The sequence below is a fragment of the Drosophila miranda genome (genome assembly GCF_003369915.1).
Source record: "Drosophila miranda strain MSH22 chromosome Y unlocalized genomic scaffold, D.miranda_PacBio2.1 Contig_Y2_pilon, whole genome shotgun sequence".
In the NCBI taxonomy this organism is placed as follows: Eukaryota; Metazoa; Arthropoda; class Insecta; order Diptera; family Drosophilidae; genus Drosophila; species Drosophila miranda.
This window is the reverse complement of record NW_022881614.1, coordinates 27,394,303-27,409,148: the sequence shown is the minus strand read 5'-3', so window position 1 is coordinate 27,409,148 and position 14,846 is coordinate 27,394,303. Positions and strand designations below refer to the sequence as shown.

General features: G+C 47.3%; 1 protein-coding gene across 9 annotated transcripts in view; it reads right to left on the bottom strand.

Moving 5' to 3' along the window:
- The window catches only part of LOC117185843, a 113,923-nt gene that overhangs the window by 97,211 nt on the left and 1,866 nt on the right, over positions 1-14,846 (bottom strand). For 5 of the 9 annotated variants that reach the window (XR_004474368.1, XR_004474362.1, XR_004474367.1 and 2 more), the window contains one exon: positions 13,273-14,811. The exons of 2 other annotated variants lie outside the window; for them this stretch is intronic. The gene's annotated coding sequence lies outside the window, so the exon portion shown is untranslated. Of the gene's footprint in view, positions 1-4,375; positions 4,412-13,272; positions 14,812-14,846 lie in introns of those variants that run through there. 2 more of the 9 variants (XR_004474364.1, XR_004474363.1) reach the window with 2 other exon arrangements.

The window sequence follows — 14,846 nt, the reverse complement described above, 5'->3', positions numbered from 1 at the left end:
CAAATCTCAGAGACTATTATGGCTAGAGTAACCAAATTTGGTATCCGCACTTCTGTTAGATCTCACTATAAAACGTATATCTCAGAATTTCACCCCACCCCCTTCCGGCCCCACAAGGGACGAAAATCTGTTGCATCCACAATATTGCACATTCGAGAAAACTAAAAACGCAGAATCATAGATAATGACCATATCTATCAGATTTCTGAATCTGGATCAGATCGGATCATTTTTGTAGCCAAAAGGAACAAATCAACTTGCAGTGGCTACGCAGCCCCCGACGTCACGCTCAGACTGATTTTCTGTCTATCTCGCACGCACTCTTTGTCGTGTCGTTCAATATTAGCGGCGTCTGCCGGAGAGAGCCATACTGACTTAGTATCGGGTATAACTGTAGAGTTGCGGTGTCCGCAGCAACTCACAACGTTCCACCTCGTTTAAAGTCGCCTTGTGTGGCGATATCTGCAAAATGTACCGCTGTGTACGCGTTTCCCATCCCGATACGCACGTGCAGTGCATCCTATGGCGCAATGACCCAAAGGAGGAGATTCAGGTGTTCAAGTTGGAGACTGTTACTTACGGAACCAAACCTGCCGCTTTCTTAGCAATTCGTGCTATGCATCAATTGGCAAATGATGAAGAGTTGCGTTTTCCGCTTGGCGCTGATGTTGTTCGAAGAGATTTCTATGTCGATGATCTCATATCTGGAGGGGACAGCATTGATTCTGTCATCAAGATTCGTCAGCAGGTAAAGGAGCTACTTTCGAAAGGATGTTTTCCCATACGTAAATGGTGTTCCAATGAACCCGCTGCTTTGGAAGGCGTATCGGAGGCGGATCGCGAAAAGTTCCTTACCTTTCATGACGGGACTGAAGTAACCAAGGCGCTTGGTCTAGTTTGGGATCCCACCACGGACAATCTTCTGTTTAGCTTCGCTCACGTCGGAACCGCTGCAGGCCCAATATCGAAGCGTTCGGTCCTCTCTCCACTAGCTAGGTTCTACGATCCTCTAGGGCTCATCTCTCCCATCATCACAAAAGCTAAAATATTTATGCAGTCGCTATGGAACGAAAGCCTAAAGTTGAATTGGGACGAAAGCCTGCCCCAGGATCTACATACGACTTGGATTGAGCTGACTTCGCAGTTGTCGATGGTTAAAAACTTTAAGTTTCCACGTTACGTGCTTCGGCAGCAAGCCAGATTAGAAATGCACGCGTTTTGTGTTTGCGTTTTGGCATCACGTGCCCACAAAGTTGAATCCTGCCGACATCATATCACGTGGATCCACGCCCGCTGAACTAATGGATAGCAGCCTTTGGATCTCTGGACCACCATTCTTGCGTCTTGAGAGCTCAGAGTGGACTGCAGGCTTGCAATTGCCGACCGATGTAACAGAACGTCGTCATGCAGCATTGGTTGTTTCAAACGAAAGGGATGTATCGTACGATTGCAAATTTCAAAACTCATTCGGATCCATGCAGCGCGTCTTTGCTTACATATATCGATTCTACATTCTCAAGGACAAAGGCATAGCGCGGTCGAAGGGTCAACTTACCGTAATCGACATCAAAAATGGTACGCATTTGCTCATAAGGGCTGTTGTGAAATCCTCGATACGAGATTTCAATGTTGAGCAGAAATGCTCTGGGGAATCTTTGCGTTTAATAATGTACTACACGATATAGACAATTCGAGATTTATTCATTTGGACTTCAATCAACTTAAACTTTAATCTTAATCGCGTATAGAGTATGTATGTATGTAATGGGTAATACGGGTTTAAGCGCGGCCGGCTGCAACTGCTAATTGTCGTTGTGATTTCGTCGAAACGCAAACGAAGACTCTTCATGGTGATCGGAAACGAGGTTACGCCGCCCTAGCATGAAACGACGCCGTTCTCCGAGTGGGCAATCGCAGTTAGAGCGCTCTCACTCTCTTTGTAGTTTAACCCTTAGAAAACCGTCCATGCCGCCCCAATACTGGGACCAGTATTAGAAACCAAAGGATGTCACATGTGAATGCTCTGTGAATAAATAAAGTGTTCGTTATGGTACATGTATGGTCGAATAGAGCTAGCAACGGTGGTAGGATTATTCTGAGGTCTGTGGCAACGGTAGCCGACATAGTTTAGAGACCGATCGTTTGTATACGCCTGATGCTGTTTTAACAGTTGCGACTCTGACTAAACTGTCAGCTCCAGGGTGAACTTCTATTATCCTTCCCAGTTTCCACTCGTTGGGTGACAGTCGGTCATCCTTGACAATTACTAGATCGCTGACTTGTAGATTGTCGGTTTCATGTCGCCACTTTGGACGGGCTTGAAGATGTGATAGCCAATCCGAACTCCAACGTTTCCAAAATTGCCGGATCATTTTCTGTCCTTACAGAAATTGGAGTGTGAGTGGAACATCCCTTGCCGTTACATCCGGCGGTGCTAATAATGAATCTCCAATAAGAAAATGTGCCGGGGTGAGGACAGCTAGGTCCTCCGGCTCCGCGCTTAGTGGACATAATGGCCTGGAATTTAAACAGGCTTCAATTTGTGTTAGCACGGTAGCAAGTTGTTCGTAGGTCATTTTACATCCTGAAAAGGCTCGATAGAGATGTGTTTTGACAGACTTTACATTTGCCTCCCAAAGGCCTCCGAAATTAGGACTATGCGGTGGATTAAAATGCCATTGGACGTTTCGGGCCGCTAAAGCAGGTATTACAGTTGTGGGTAGCTCTCGTTTCAAATGTATTTGCCAGGTTTGAAGAGCCCGGTCGGCACCAATGAAGTTCGTGCCGCAGTCGCTATACATGTGTTGACAGTAGCCCCGACGCGCGATGAAACGTTGTAGGGCCATGAGAAAGTGTTCGGTGGTTAAGCCCGTGACCGCTTCAAGATGAATTGCCTTTGTAGCCAAACAGATGAAAACTGCGATATACGCCTTGTAGTTTGTGTGTCCACGGAATCTGGATGCTTGAATTTCGAACGCGCCTGTATAGTCCACTCCGGTGGCGATGAATGCACGAGTTGGCGGATTGACTCTATGTAGGGGAAGATCGGCCATCAATTGTGCTGCTGGTTTCGGTCGGTGACGAAAACATCGGACGCATTGTCGAAGAATGCGTTTGACAGTTTGTTTTCCGTTGACTATCCAGAATTTGTGTCGAATAGTGGCCAGCGTTAATTCGGTGCCGCCGTGGAGTGCGAGACGGTGGGCATTACGCACGACGAGATCGGTAAAATGATGATGATTGGGAATGATCATTGGTTGTCGCTGGCTTATCGGAAGGTGCATTGCATTTCGCAGTCGACCTCTGACTCGTAGAATTTGTTGGTCCTCTAGAAATGGGGATAATTGACACAGCTTGTGTGTGCCCGATAGTGCCTTGTTTCCCTTCAACCTCAATATCTCTGTCGCGTAGACCTCCTGTTGAATGCTGCGAACGAGATGAATTAAAGCGTTGTCGAGCTCCTGCACACTCAGTGGTCCAGACAGCTTGTCCCCTTTCGCTTGAATGTTATGTATAAACCGTAGAACATATGCCATGACTGATATTAACCTGTCGTATGAGGACGAGTTTTGGATGAAGGCTTCTGGAGCCTCCGAGACTTGCACAGCATTTTGGAACAAAACTGACGGTTTCTCCTCGATTATAGTCCTGTCGATGTCCTGACTGGGAACTCCGTTTGCCGGCCATTGGCTTTCCGGCTGCTGTAGCCATGATGGTCCAGACCACCATAATGGATGTACTGCTAACTCTTGTGGTGTTAAGCCACGAGTTGCGCAGTCCGCTGGGTTTACCGCAGTAGGTACATGTCTCCACTGAGTTGATGTACTATGCTCCAAAATCTGTCCAACGCGATTTGACACAAAGGTTTGCCATCGGTGGGGATCTCCATTTATCCAAAACAAAACGATAGTAGCATCTGACCAATAGAAGGTTGCCATAGGTGGTCCTGCAGTGCGAAGTTGGTCCCGGATCCATTTTGCCAGTTTAACTGCCAGCAGCGCACCCGAAAGTTCGACTCGTGGAATTGTGATCGGTTTCGTGGGTGTGACTCGACTGCGTGCAGCTAGCAAATGAGTTTGAATCATTCCGTTTGGTAGCTCTGCACGAATATATGCACATGCTGCATACGCCAGTGATGATCCATCGCAGAAAACATGTAGCTGTAATGACGCAAGCTCGTGGATGTTGAAGCGCAGCCATCGTGGTACTTGAATTTGCTCGACATATGGCAAGTTCTGTATGAATCCCTGCCATCTATCAAGCAGTTCGGTTGGCAGCGGTTCATCCCAGTCCAGTTGTTCTAGGCTGCCATCGTTGCGTTTGATGCGGGCCATCCATGAGTCCTTGAGTATCGCCTTCGCGGTCATGACACAGGGCGTGATGAAACCTAATGGGTCGTACAGTCGGGCGACTGTGAAAAGTAAAGAACGTTTAGTATGTGCGTGACTGATTTCAAAATTTATCTTGAACCCAAAATAGTCTTGATGTGGATGCCAATAGAGGCCTAAGGTTTTAACGGGATCTTGGTACTCAAACTCTAATAATGTCTTATGAGATAAATGGTCTGGAGGTATTTCTTGTAGCAGAGAAGCGTCATTCGCAGACCACTTTCGAAGCTCCATTCCTGCTGATCGTAAGGCTCCGATCAATTGATTTTGAATTTCTAATGCTCCTTCGCGAGTGGAAGCTCCGCTTTGTACGTCGTCCACGTATATTTCGTGTCGAAGGACCCTTTCCGCGAGTGGGTATCGGTCTCGTTCATCCTGCGCCAGTTGATGTATGACGCGAATGGCTGTGTAAGGAGCTGAAGCGGTTCCAAACGTAACTGTGTTGAGATAATACTCAGCTACTTGGTTGTGTTCGTCATGCCAAAAGATGCGTTGATATTGCGAATCCTCTGCATTCATGTCAATGCATCTATACATCTTCTGAATGTCGGCAGCAAAAACAAAACGATGGAAACGCCAATTCAGGACCACGCCGGCTAGATCGTTTTGGAGCGCTGGTCCGGTGCATAGGACGTCATTGAGCGATTTTCCGTTTGACGTTTTACAGGAGGCGTCATATACTACTCTAACCTTAGTAGTGACACTTTCCTCTTTAAATACTGCGTGATGAGGCAAGGTGCAACATGTGGACTCGATTCCATTCTCCTTGCTAATGATGCAATGCTGCTGCTCCTTGGTTGTTACTTTGGTCACCTGGCCTAGTTGAAAGTACTCCTTCATGACTTCCGAATATTTGGCTTGCAGCTCCGGCTGCCTTTGGAATCTTCGTTGAAGCATTTGGAATCGATTAATCGCGATTTGACGTGATTTGCCTAGCACCTGCGAAGGGTCAAACAAACGCTTAAGTGGTAACCGTACCAAATACTTGCCGTTTCGTTGACGGATGTGAGTTCGTTTAAAATGCTCCTCGCACCATCGCTCTTCTGGTGTGAGCTGTTTTGCAGAACCGAGATGCTCCATTTCGAAGAATTTCTGGACGAGATTCTCTAGCCTGTTGTGGTGACATCTAATGGTGACAGCGTGTGAGCGTGGGGGAGTGGCTCGACCAAAGACTATCCAGCCCAGCTGGGTGTGCTGTGCAATTGGTTGGTTCTCCTTTCCTCTGCGGATATCTGAAAGCAGGATCTGTGGGATTACGTCCGCTCCCAGCAGAAGATCAATCCGTTGTGATTTGTAGAACCTGGGATCGGCGAGTTCTATTCCGTTCAAATGAGGACATTGCTGCAATTTGATGGATTTTGAAGGTAATTGCGATGTAAGCGTTTTAAGTATAAACGCAGTATCAATGGTAGTACAAAACTGCGAAGTACAAGAACTTAATGCCAATTCTGTAGGGTAGGTACACCTGTTCTTGGAGGTGGTCCCAACTCCAGCAATTTCTGCCGAAATTGGATGCCGCTTGAGGTTGAGAGCCTGCACTGTGTGCTCTGTAATGAGGGTTCCTTCCGAGCCTGAATCCACTAACGCACGTACCACAGCTGATTGGCCAGTGTGGGGGTTGTGGATTGTGACCAGGGCAGTGGCCAGAAGGACAGTGCTGGGTTCGTGATGCGTTGCCGTAGCGGAGACTAGTTGCGCAGAGTGTGTTCTCACAGACGAGTCGGTCGCTGCAGACTGTGGATGACCACCGGAACTAGTGTTGGCTCCGATCAATTGATTTTGAATTTCTAATGCTCCTTCGCGAGTGGAAGCTCCGCTTTGTACGTCGTCCACGTATATTTCGTGTCGAAGGACCCTTTCCGCGAGTGGGTATCGGTCTCGTTCATCCTGCGCCAGTTGATGTATGACGCGAATGGCTGTGTAAGGAGCTGAAGCGGTTCCAAACGTAACTGTGTTGAGATAATACTCAGCTACTTGGTTGTGTTCGTCATGCCAAAAGATGCGTTGATATTGCGACTCCTCTGCATTCATGTCAATGCATCTATACATCTTCTGAATGTCGGCAGCAAAAACAAAACGATGGAAACGCCAATTCAGGACCACGCCGGCTAGATCGTTTTGGAGCGCTGGTCCGGTGCATAGGACGTCATTGAGCGATTTTCCGTTTGACGTTTTACAGGAGGCGTCATATACTACTCTAACCTTAGTAGTGACACTTTCCTCTTTAAATACTGCGTGATGAGGCAAGGTGCAACATGTGGACTCGATTCCATTCTCCTTGCTAACGATGCAATGCTGCTGCTCCTTGGTTGTTACTTTGGTCACCTGGCCTAGTTGAAAGTACTCCTTCATGACTTCCGAATATTTGGCTTGCAGCTCCGGCTGCCTTTGGAATCTTCGTTGAAGCATTTGGAATCGATTAATCGCGATTTGACGTGATTTGCCTAGCACCTGCGAAGGGTCAAACAAACGCTTAAGTGGTAACCGTACCAAATACTTGCCGTTTCGTTGACGGATGTGAGTTCGTTTAAAATGCTCCTCGCACCATCGCTCTTCTGGTGTGAGCTGTTTTGCAGAACCGAGATGCTCCATTTCGAAGAATTTCTGGACGAGATTCTCTAGCCTGTTGTGGTGACATCTAATGGTGACAGCGTGTGAGCGTGTGGAAGTGGCTCGACCAAAGACTATCCAGCCCAGCTGGGTGTGCTGTGCAATTGGTTGGTTCTCCTTTCCTCTGCGGATATCTGAAAGCAGGATCTGTGGGATTACGTCCGCTCCCAGCAGAAGATCAATCCGTTGTGATTTGTAGAACCTGGGATCGGCGAGTTCTATTCCGTTCAAATGAGGACATTGCTGCAATTTGATGGATTTTGAAGGTAATTGCGATGTAAGCGTTTTAAGTATAAACGCAGTATCAATGGTAGTACAAAACTGCGAAGTACAAGAACTTAATGCCAATTCTGTAGTGTAGGTACACCTGTTCTTGGAGGTGGTCCCAACTCCAGCAATTTCTGCCGAAATTGGATGCCGCTTGAGGTTGAGAGCCTGCACTGTGTGCTCTGTAATGAGGGTTCCTTCCGAGCCTGAATCCACTAACGCACGTACCACAGCTGATTGGCCAGTGTGGGGGTTGTGGATTGTGACCAGGGCAGTGGCCAGAAGGACAGTGCTGGGTTCGTGATGCGTTGCCGTAGCGGAGACTAGTTGCGCAGAGTGTGTTCTCACAGACGAGTCGGTCGCTGCAGACTGTGGATGACCACCGGAACTAGTGTTGGGAACAACTGGGAGAGGCTGTGCAGTGCTCTGAGTAGGAAGTGGGGTCCTAGCGTAGAGTTGCGTAGGTGTAGCCCTGCCAGATGAGTCGCTCGTTGTATACTGCCAGGAGTTACCGGAACGAGCGCTATGGGAGGCTGCGTGAGGCTGTGTTGCCACCTGAGCAGGAGTTGGGAAGTGCAGCAGTGTATGGTGTCTTTGACCACACTGCGTGCAGTTCCTTTTACTGGTACATTTTGAAAGTGCATGGGAAAGGCTCAGACAGTTGAGGCATGCCTTTGCATGATCGACGATGGCTTTCCTTGCAAAGCATTCCTTGGACAAAAGGTCCGGGCAATGCCGAAGATTGTGACTGTCGCTACAGTGAGGGCAGCGAGTGTGTTCGGCAACCGCAGTCTTGGCGTGGAAACTGTTGCCCTTGTATGTTACGTTGCCAACTGACTTCTTAGGGTGCCTTTGATTGACAGGCTGCGGCACAGGTGTCCGCGTCGTGGAGTGGCCTCGATTTTCGAACACATCGATGCTGACGAGACGGTCGTTGAGAAATGATTGTAGCTGAGAAAATGTGGCAAGTTCGGCAGAGCTACCGAGATGGAGCTCCCAAGCTTGCAGTGTCGTGCTTGGCAGTCTGGAAGTGAGATGATGAGCCATCCAATGCTGAACATCTAGATTCTTGAAAGCATTGAGACAAACCGTCGCAATATTAAGCATATGTTTTATATCAGCAGACTGCTCCTTTGTCAACTGTGGCAAGTCATACAAACCGTTCATATGGTACATAAACTGCAGCCGTTTGTTGTCGTATCGCTTGAGGACGAGACTCCAAGCTGTTGCATAGTTATTTCCCGCAAGCGCCATCTGCTGAATATCCTCGTCGCGATCCGAGGGAAGAGCTTGCTTCAGGAAATGAAACCTTTGGACGTCGGACAGTTTCTGGTTGTTATGGATGAGTTGAACAAATGCATCGTGAAATGCCGGCCAATCCACAAACTTGCCTGTAAAAGTCGGTACAGGTAGCTTGGGCAATTGCACTAATGATACAGATGGATTTGCTGGCTCCGGATTCTGCTGTACCGGTGGTGCTCTTGGACATACATTTTCGTAGGCCTCTGATATGATGCTGAATGCCGTTGTATAGTCTTCATCAAAGCGAAAGGCCACTTCGCTGGACACATAACTATGCGTACTTGGACATCGAAGTATTAGCAAACGTTGATGATTTTGCTCAAATTCACCTAAGAACCGTTGCAAAGTTTGTAAGCGCGTTTGAAAATAAGCTTTTGTTTTCCGATCTGCGCCATCCTTTCTGAAATTACGCACCGTTTGATTAACCCTCGCAATGAGATTTGTCTGAATAACACTGAGATTGTCGATCTCCACCTGAGGATCGGCTTCGAGGTCGTGGGACTCGGCTGTTGACATGTTGCTGTTATATGTGTATGTACCTTTCTCACCCTTAGTTGCACTCTCTTTGACCTTGTACAAAATACCCACAACGAAACACTTACTCTGGTACTCGGGAGTGCTTCTCTTTGCTTAAAGCGTAGCTTAAGAGAACTTGCGAGTCGTTGTTGTTGGTGTTGTCCGAGCGGAGAGCAGAAACTGTGCTACTGTGAGCGTTGAGTTGAGGCCTTGTGTCTAGAGATGATGTGCAGCAACAGAACGCTCGTTGGTCTCTTGGTCTCTGCTTTGCACGAGAGAGAGGCTGCTGTCTAACCGTCGGCTTGTGTTGTTGTTGTGTGCTACTGTCCAGGCGCAGAGCTATCGTCTGGTCTTCTTTGTCCCTGCTTCGTGCGAGAGATAGCGGCTGTTGGATAAACCGTTGGTTTGCGTTGTGTTTGCCGTTTACAGTTGCAGCCGGTAAAATATGATTTTATTTGTACATTTAACTGAACGCGGAACGAGGTAGAATCATATGCGTATAGTACGAATTAAACGCGGTTCCCCTCATGGGCCACCAAAAATGTTGTGAAATCCTCGATACGAGATTTCAATGTTGAGCAGAAATGCTCTGGGGAATCTTTGCGTTTAATAATGTACTACACGATATAGACAATTCGAGATTTATTCATTTGGACTTCAATCAACTTAAACTTTAATCTTAATCGCGTATAGAGTATGTATGTATGTAATGGGTAATACGGGTTTAAGCGCGGCCGGCTGCAACTGCTAATTGTCGTTGTGATTTCGTCGAAACGCAAACGAAGACTCTTCATGGTGATCGGAAACGAGGTTACGCCGCCCTAGCATGAAACGACGCCGTTCTCCGAGTGGGCAATCGCAGTTAGAGCGCTCTCACTCTCTTTGTAGTTTAACCCTTAGAAAACCGTCCAAGGGCAATACAGCAGCAACAATTTTCGGAAGAGATAAGGGCCCTCGCCAGCAAACAGGCCCTACCCCCAAAAAGCACGATGGCCTCACTGAATCCATTTCTGGATAGCTTTGGATTGCTGCGTGTTGGAGGCCGCCTCCAAAATGCCGAATTGTACTACGACGCGAAGCACCCGATCCTGCTTCCTAAGGGACATCCTGTCACTGTCTCTATTATTATCTTCTTTCACGAAAGGTTTCTCCACGCAGGAGCTCAAGGATTGCTCGGACTGCTTCGGCAAAAATTCTGGCCTATTGGTGGACGCAAATATGTTGCGGGAATCATTCGCAAATGTGTTAGATGCTTTCGTTTGAAGCCAGTGCTGAGGGAACATATCATGGGAAACTTGCCTGCGGATCGCGTAAGGACTAATCCAGCATTCCACACAACGGGCGTTGATTTTTGCGGACCCTTTTATCACAAGTCGGAAGTCAGAAGCAGGCCTCCTATCAAATGGTACATCGCTGTCTTCGTATGCTTTAGCACCAAAGCAACTCATTTGGAAGTCGTTCGGGATCTATCTACAGAATCCTTTCTGGCAGCATTAAGGCGTTTTATAAGTCTACGTCCCAAACCTCGAATCATCTGGTCAGACAACGCTACAAATTTTGTAGGAGCAAAAAATGAGCTTTTGGAGCTTCGGCAAATGTTCCTCAGCGATCCTCATACGTCGGCTGTGTCACATCTCTGCGTTTCTAGTGGAATCGACTGGAAATTCATCCCCCCTCGCTCACCTCATTTTGGGGGTTTGTGGGAGGCGGCTGTTAAAGCAGCTAAATATCATTTTCATCGCATCGTCGGGACCTACATTTTTACTCTTGATGAAATTCAGACCTTGGCTTGTGAAATCTCTGCTTTGTTAAATTCCCGTCCGCTTTATGCAATTACAGAAAGTCCCGATGATCTAGATGTGCTCACGCCAAACCACTTTCTCAATGGAGCCCCGAAAGCTGCATTCGACGAGCCAGATGTGGCGCATCTCCGGGTCAACCTACTTAGTCGATGGCAGCGGCTGTGTCAAATGAAGCAGGCGTTTTGGAGAAAATGGAGCACGGCGTATCTTTCGATTCTTCAGGAGCGGAGCAAGTGGCGGTCATCGTCTCCAAACATCAAGCTAGGAGCGCTCGTCATGATCAAGGAGGAAACGCTGCCACCATTAAGGTGGCCGCTTGGCCGCATTGAGAGCGTCATCCCAGGAAAAGATGGAACCATCAGAGTAGCCGTCATCCGCACTCAAAAAGGCCTTTTCAAGAGGGCCGTTGGAAAAATAGCGGTTCTGCCCCTTCAGGATGGATCTGTTGAAAGCCTTTGCCTTCCAACGGGGGGTGAATGTTCGGAGCAGAACCCAGCCGATTAGCTGCTTGCCAAATAGCACCTAATTCTTGGCCCTCAGCCGCTTATTTTGTTTGTTACTTATGTCTATGTCACTCATTTGTTTGTTAAAGCTCTGCGCTTGCTTGCCCTGCTAAACGCTCTCTGCCAGCTCGCTCTTCGCTATCTCCGCTTTGCGTCTGCCTACCGACGTCGGCCGAGCGAAGCTGCGCTTAGCGATCGGAGCGGCAATGTAAAGGGCAGGCAAGCCACACTTGCAATTTGGATGTCACGCATTAAAGAACATATCGTAATTTTATTTCTGCGCCGAGTTTTATTTAATTCGAAATAATTAGTCGGCCGATTGGGGATAAAAAACATTATCTCCACAATTGTAAAAATGATATTATCAATTTATTGCGTCACTGCATGAGTGAGTACAGATCCATAAAATACAATTTAAAAGTATATGGATTATACGTTAAAAACACTGATGATGAAAGCTTAACAGAAACAATGAAGCATTTCATTACTCCATACAAACCAATATATGAAAACGAGCTGATTGATGATCATCTAAATGATACCATAGAAAATTTGATAACTCTCAGCAGTGAATTCCAGGAGAAGGATTCAGGTTGGGCAATAAAGTGTTTTAAATATTTTGAACTTACCATGATAAAACTAGAGCATATCGCTGCAAACAGGTTTATCCAAGCTCCCAAAAAAATTAAGTCACGAAATGCACTCATAAATGTTAAAAATGACGATGATTTTTGTTTCAAGTGGTGTGATTTAGCATCATTAGCATATGGAAAACACCTTAAAACTATATATCAAACAGCAGCATTAAAAAAAATTTCCCGAGATAAGTTAACAATACCATCATCCTATCGATGCGGAAACATACGGCAAGACATCATTTATTATGAAGGAATAAGATTAAATTTTTCCGGAATTGAGTTTCCAATAACAAGCAAAGGAATCAAGCGATTCGAATCAGCAAATGAGGATTTTAGCATCAATGTTTATGAAGTCGATGAGAATGGAAAAAACGTTGTGGGACCCACAGTGAGTCTAAGAAAATTCGGACTCACAACATAAACTTGCTTGGAATTAATAGTGATAATATGCAAATGATGCATTATGCATATATAACGTGCATGAGAAAATTATGTTATTCACAACATAGTAAATCCCATAATACTGCATATTTTTGCGAGAACTGCTTGCAATTTTATAGTACAACAAATACTATACATGACACTAAAGAGTGTGGAAAAGTTGCTGCTTTGTATCCTGAACCTAATACCAAAACTGTATTCAAAAGTTTTTCTAAAAAACTATCTCCGCCAGTAGTAATTTATGCTGACATCGAAGCAGTTTTGGAAAATTACCATATAAATCTTAATGATCCATCAAAATCATCAACTACTATGGCACAGAGGCATACAGCATGTGCAGCATCATTTTATATTGTACATAAATACAATGAACATCTTGTGATGTACCTATTTCAGGCTGAGGTAAGCTCAGTCCCGTCCAGGGGTCAATCCACAAGAAATTTGTAGAAATGGATGGAACTTCAAAGGAGACGTCGGGGGTGGCCTATCGTAGAGTAGATGGATCGGGGCTTGGGCGGGCGTTGCTAGCGTTGTGTATCGAATGGTGTACGTGGACGTGGAGTGGGGTGGAGTCGGTGCCTCGGCTAATTGGGGTGAACTTACGCAATCGGGTGTTTTTACTTTAATAATTTGACACTTTATTGTACGTATTAGTAGTTTAAATGCACTTATTTTTACTTCGTCGCCGATGTCTTCTCGTGAGATCCGGGTACCGCGTCTGCACTCCGGGTCGAGTCTCTGCGTAAGTTTTGGTACCCCGACCGTACTGTGAGCCGGGTTTCTGCGTAAGTCTTGGTACCACGACCGTACTGTGAGCCGGGTTTCTGCGTAAGTTTTGGTACCACGACCGTACTGTGAGCCGGGTTTCTGCGTAAGTCTTGGTATCACGACCGTACTGTGAGACCGGTTTCTGCGTAAGTCGTTCTTTGGTTCTCGTCGCCGTCTTTTTATAGGCCCGTATTGCTGGGTCGGCGGGTTGACAAATGCGCTTCCGCGTCGGGGCGCACTTTGCCGTTCTTGGTGATCGTTGCAGATTTTGGTGGCGCCGACTTTCCTCCGTCGATGAACCCGGAAGGCCGCACTCGGCCGATGGCTTGGCTTGGAGTGGGGGAAAGCTGACCTGATGTCTTTGGTCATCGTTCTGGAGTTGGCGCGTGTTGATCGGTGGTTGCTTGCGAAGGGGGCGCTGGTTGTGGGGTGCGGTGCGATGCGCTCATTATAGGTCGGGGGACGGATTGTTTCGAAACCTTTTAGGTTCGTTACACCCTCCCCTTTCTTCCCCGGCGAGAGTTACGAGGACTCGCGGGTCGGGCTCTTGTGGTTTCTTCTGTGGTCTGCGTTGGGGTTTCCTCGTTCTCTTCGCTTCGTCAGCGGATTTGTGGGGCGCGTGGTCGTGGTCGTGAGCGTTACGTTACTTCTTTCGCTGGCGTCAGCGCTGTTCGATTAATTGGTGGTCGCGAGGTTCGCTGCGCTTGCATTCTCGGCGGTATTATGCGATCGGCCTCGTTTTTATGCCGGGGCTGTCTTTTGGCCGGGTGAATGGAATGAGCTTCTGCTGTGGCCCCTCGAGCCCAACAGTCGTTCGAAAAGATAAGCGAAGAGAGAGATAACCGTATCTGGGACTCAGCTGACTCAACGATTGTCGATGTGAATGATGAATCGACCGGGCTTAGTCCTCCTCACCTGTGTCCGCATTGGCTCCTGGCGGATCAATTCGATAGCTCTACAGCACACGTGTTGGACCTGCACCCGCACCCACACCCGTACCCAGACCGGGACCAGGACCACGGTAACATGTCCTACCCTGCTGCTGAGTGGAGCGACTCTTGTGGCGGGCGCAAAGACAACACACCTGTAACGCTGAAGATCAGTGGTGGGGTGTCGATATCGATGTCGGATAATTCCACGCAACTTACGCGCACGAGCACGGCCACAATGACGACAATGAGGAACCATCCCAGGAATACGCTAACGTAAACTACCATTATAACTGATCATTGGAGACTAGACTGGACAGATATGAGTATTCACCGAGTTCAAGTTCGAGTCGCGCCAGAGAACTTGCCGAAGAGGCGGAAGTGTAAACAGTAACTGCCTAATCAGACAAAAAAAGTCGAAGCCTAAAGTAAAACAAGCCTTATCACGGCATGGACAAGCCCGTTATTAATGGTATGTGAATAGATATTTTTCGCACTCGACTCGGTCTATCAGCCATGGACTTTATCACTAAAATGCCCCTCGATTTCCTTACACACTCGGATTGGTACGTACCTTCTGCCACCGAGCTTTGAGCATCGCTGTTCCCCAGCATCGAATTGTGGTTCGCCTTGCTCTTGTAGCACAGCTGTCGGGCAAACAGATTTATTGGTTAGGAACAGA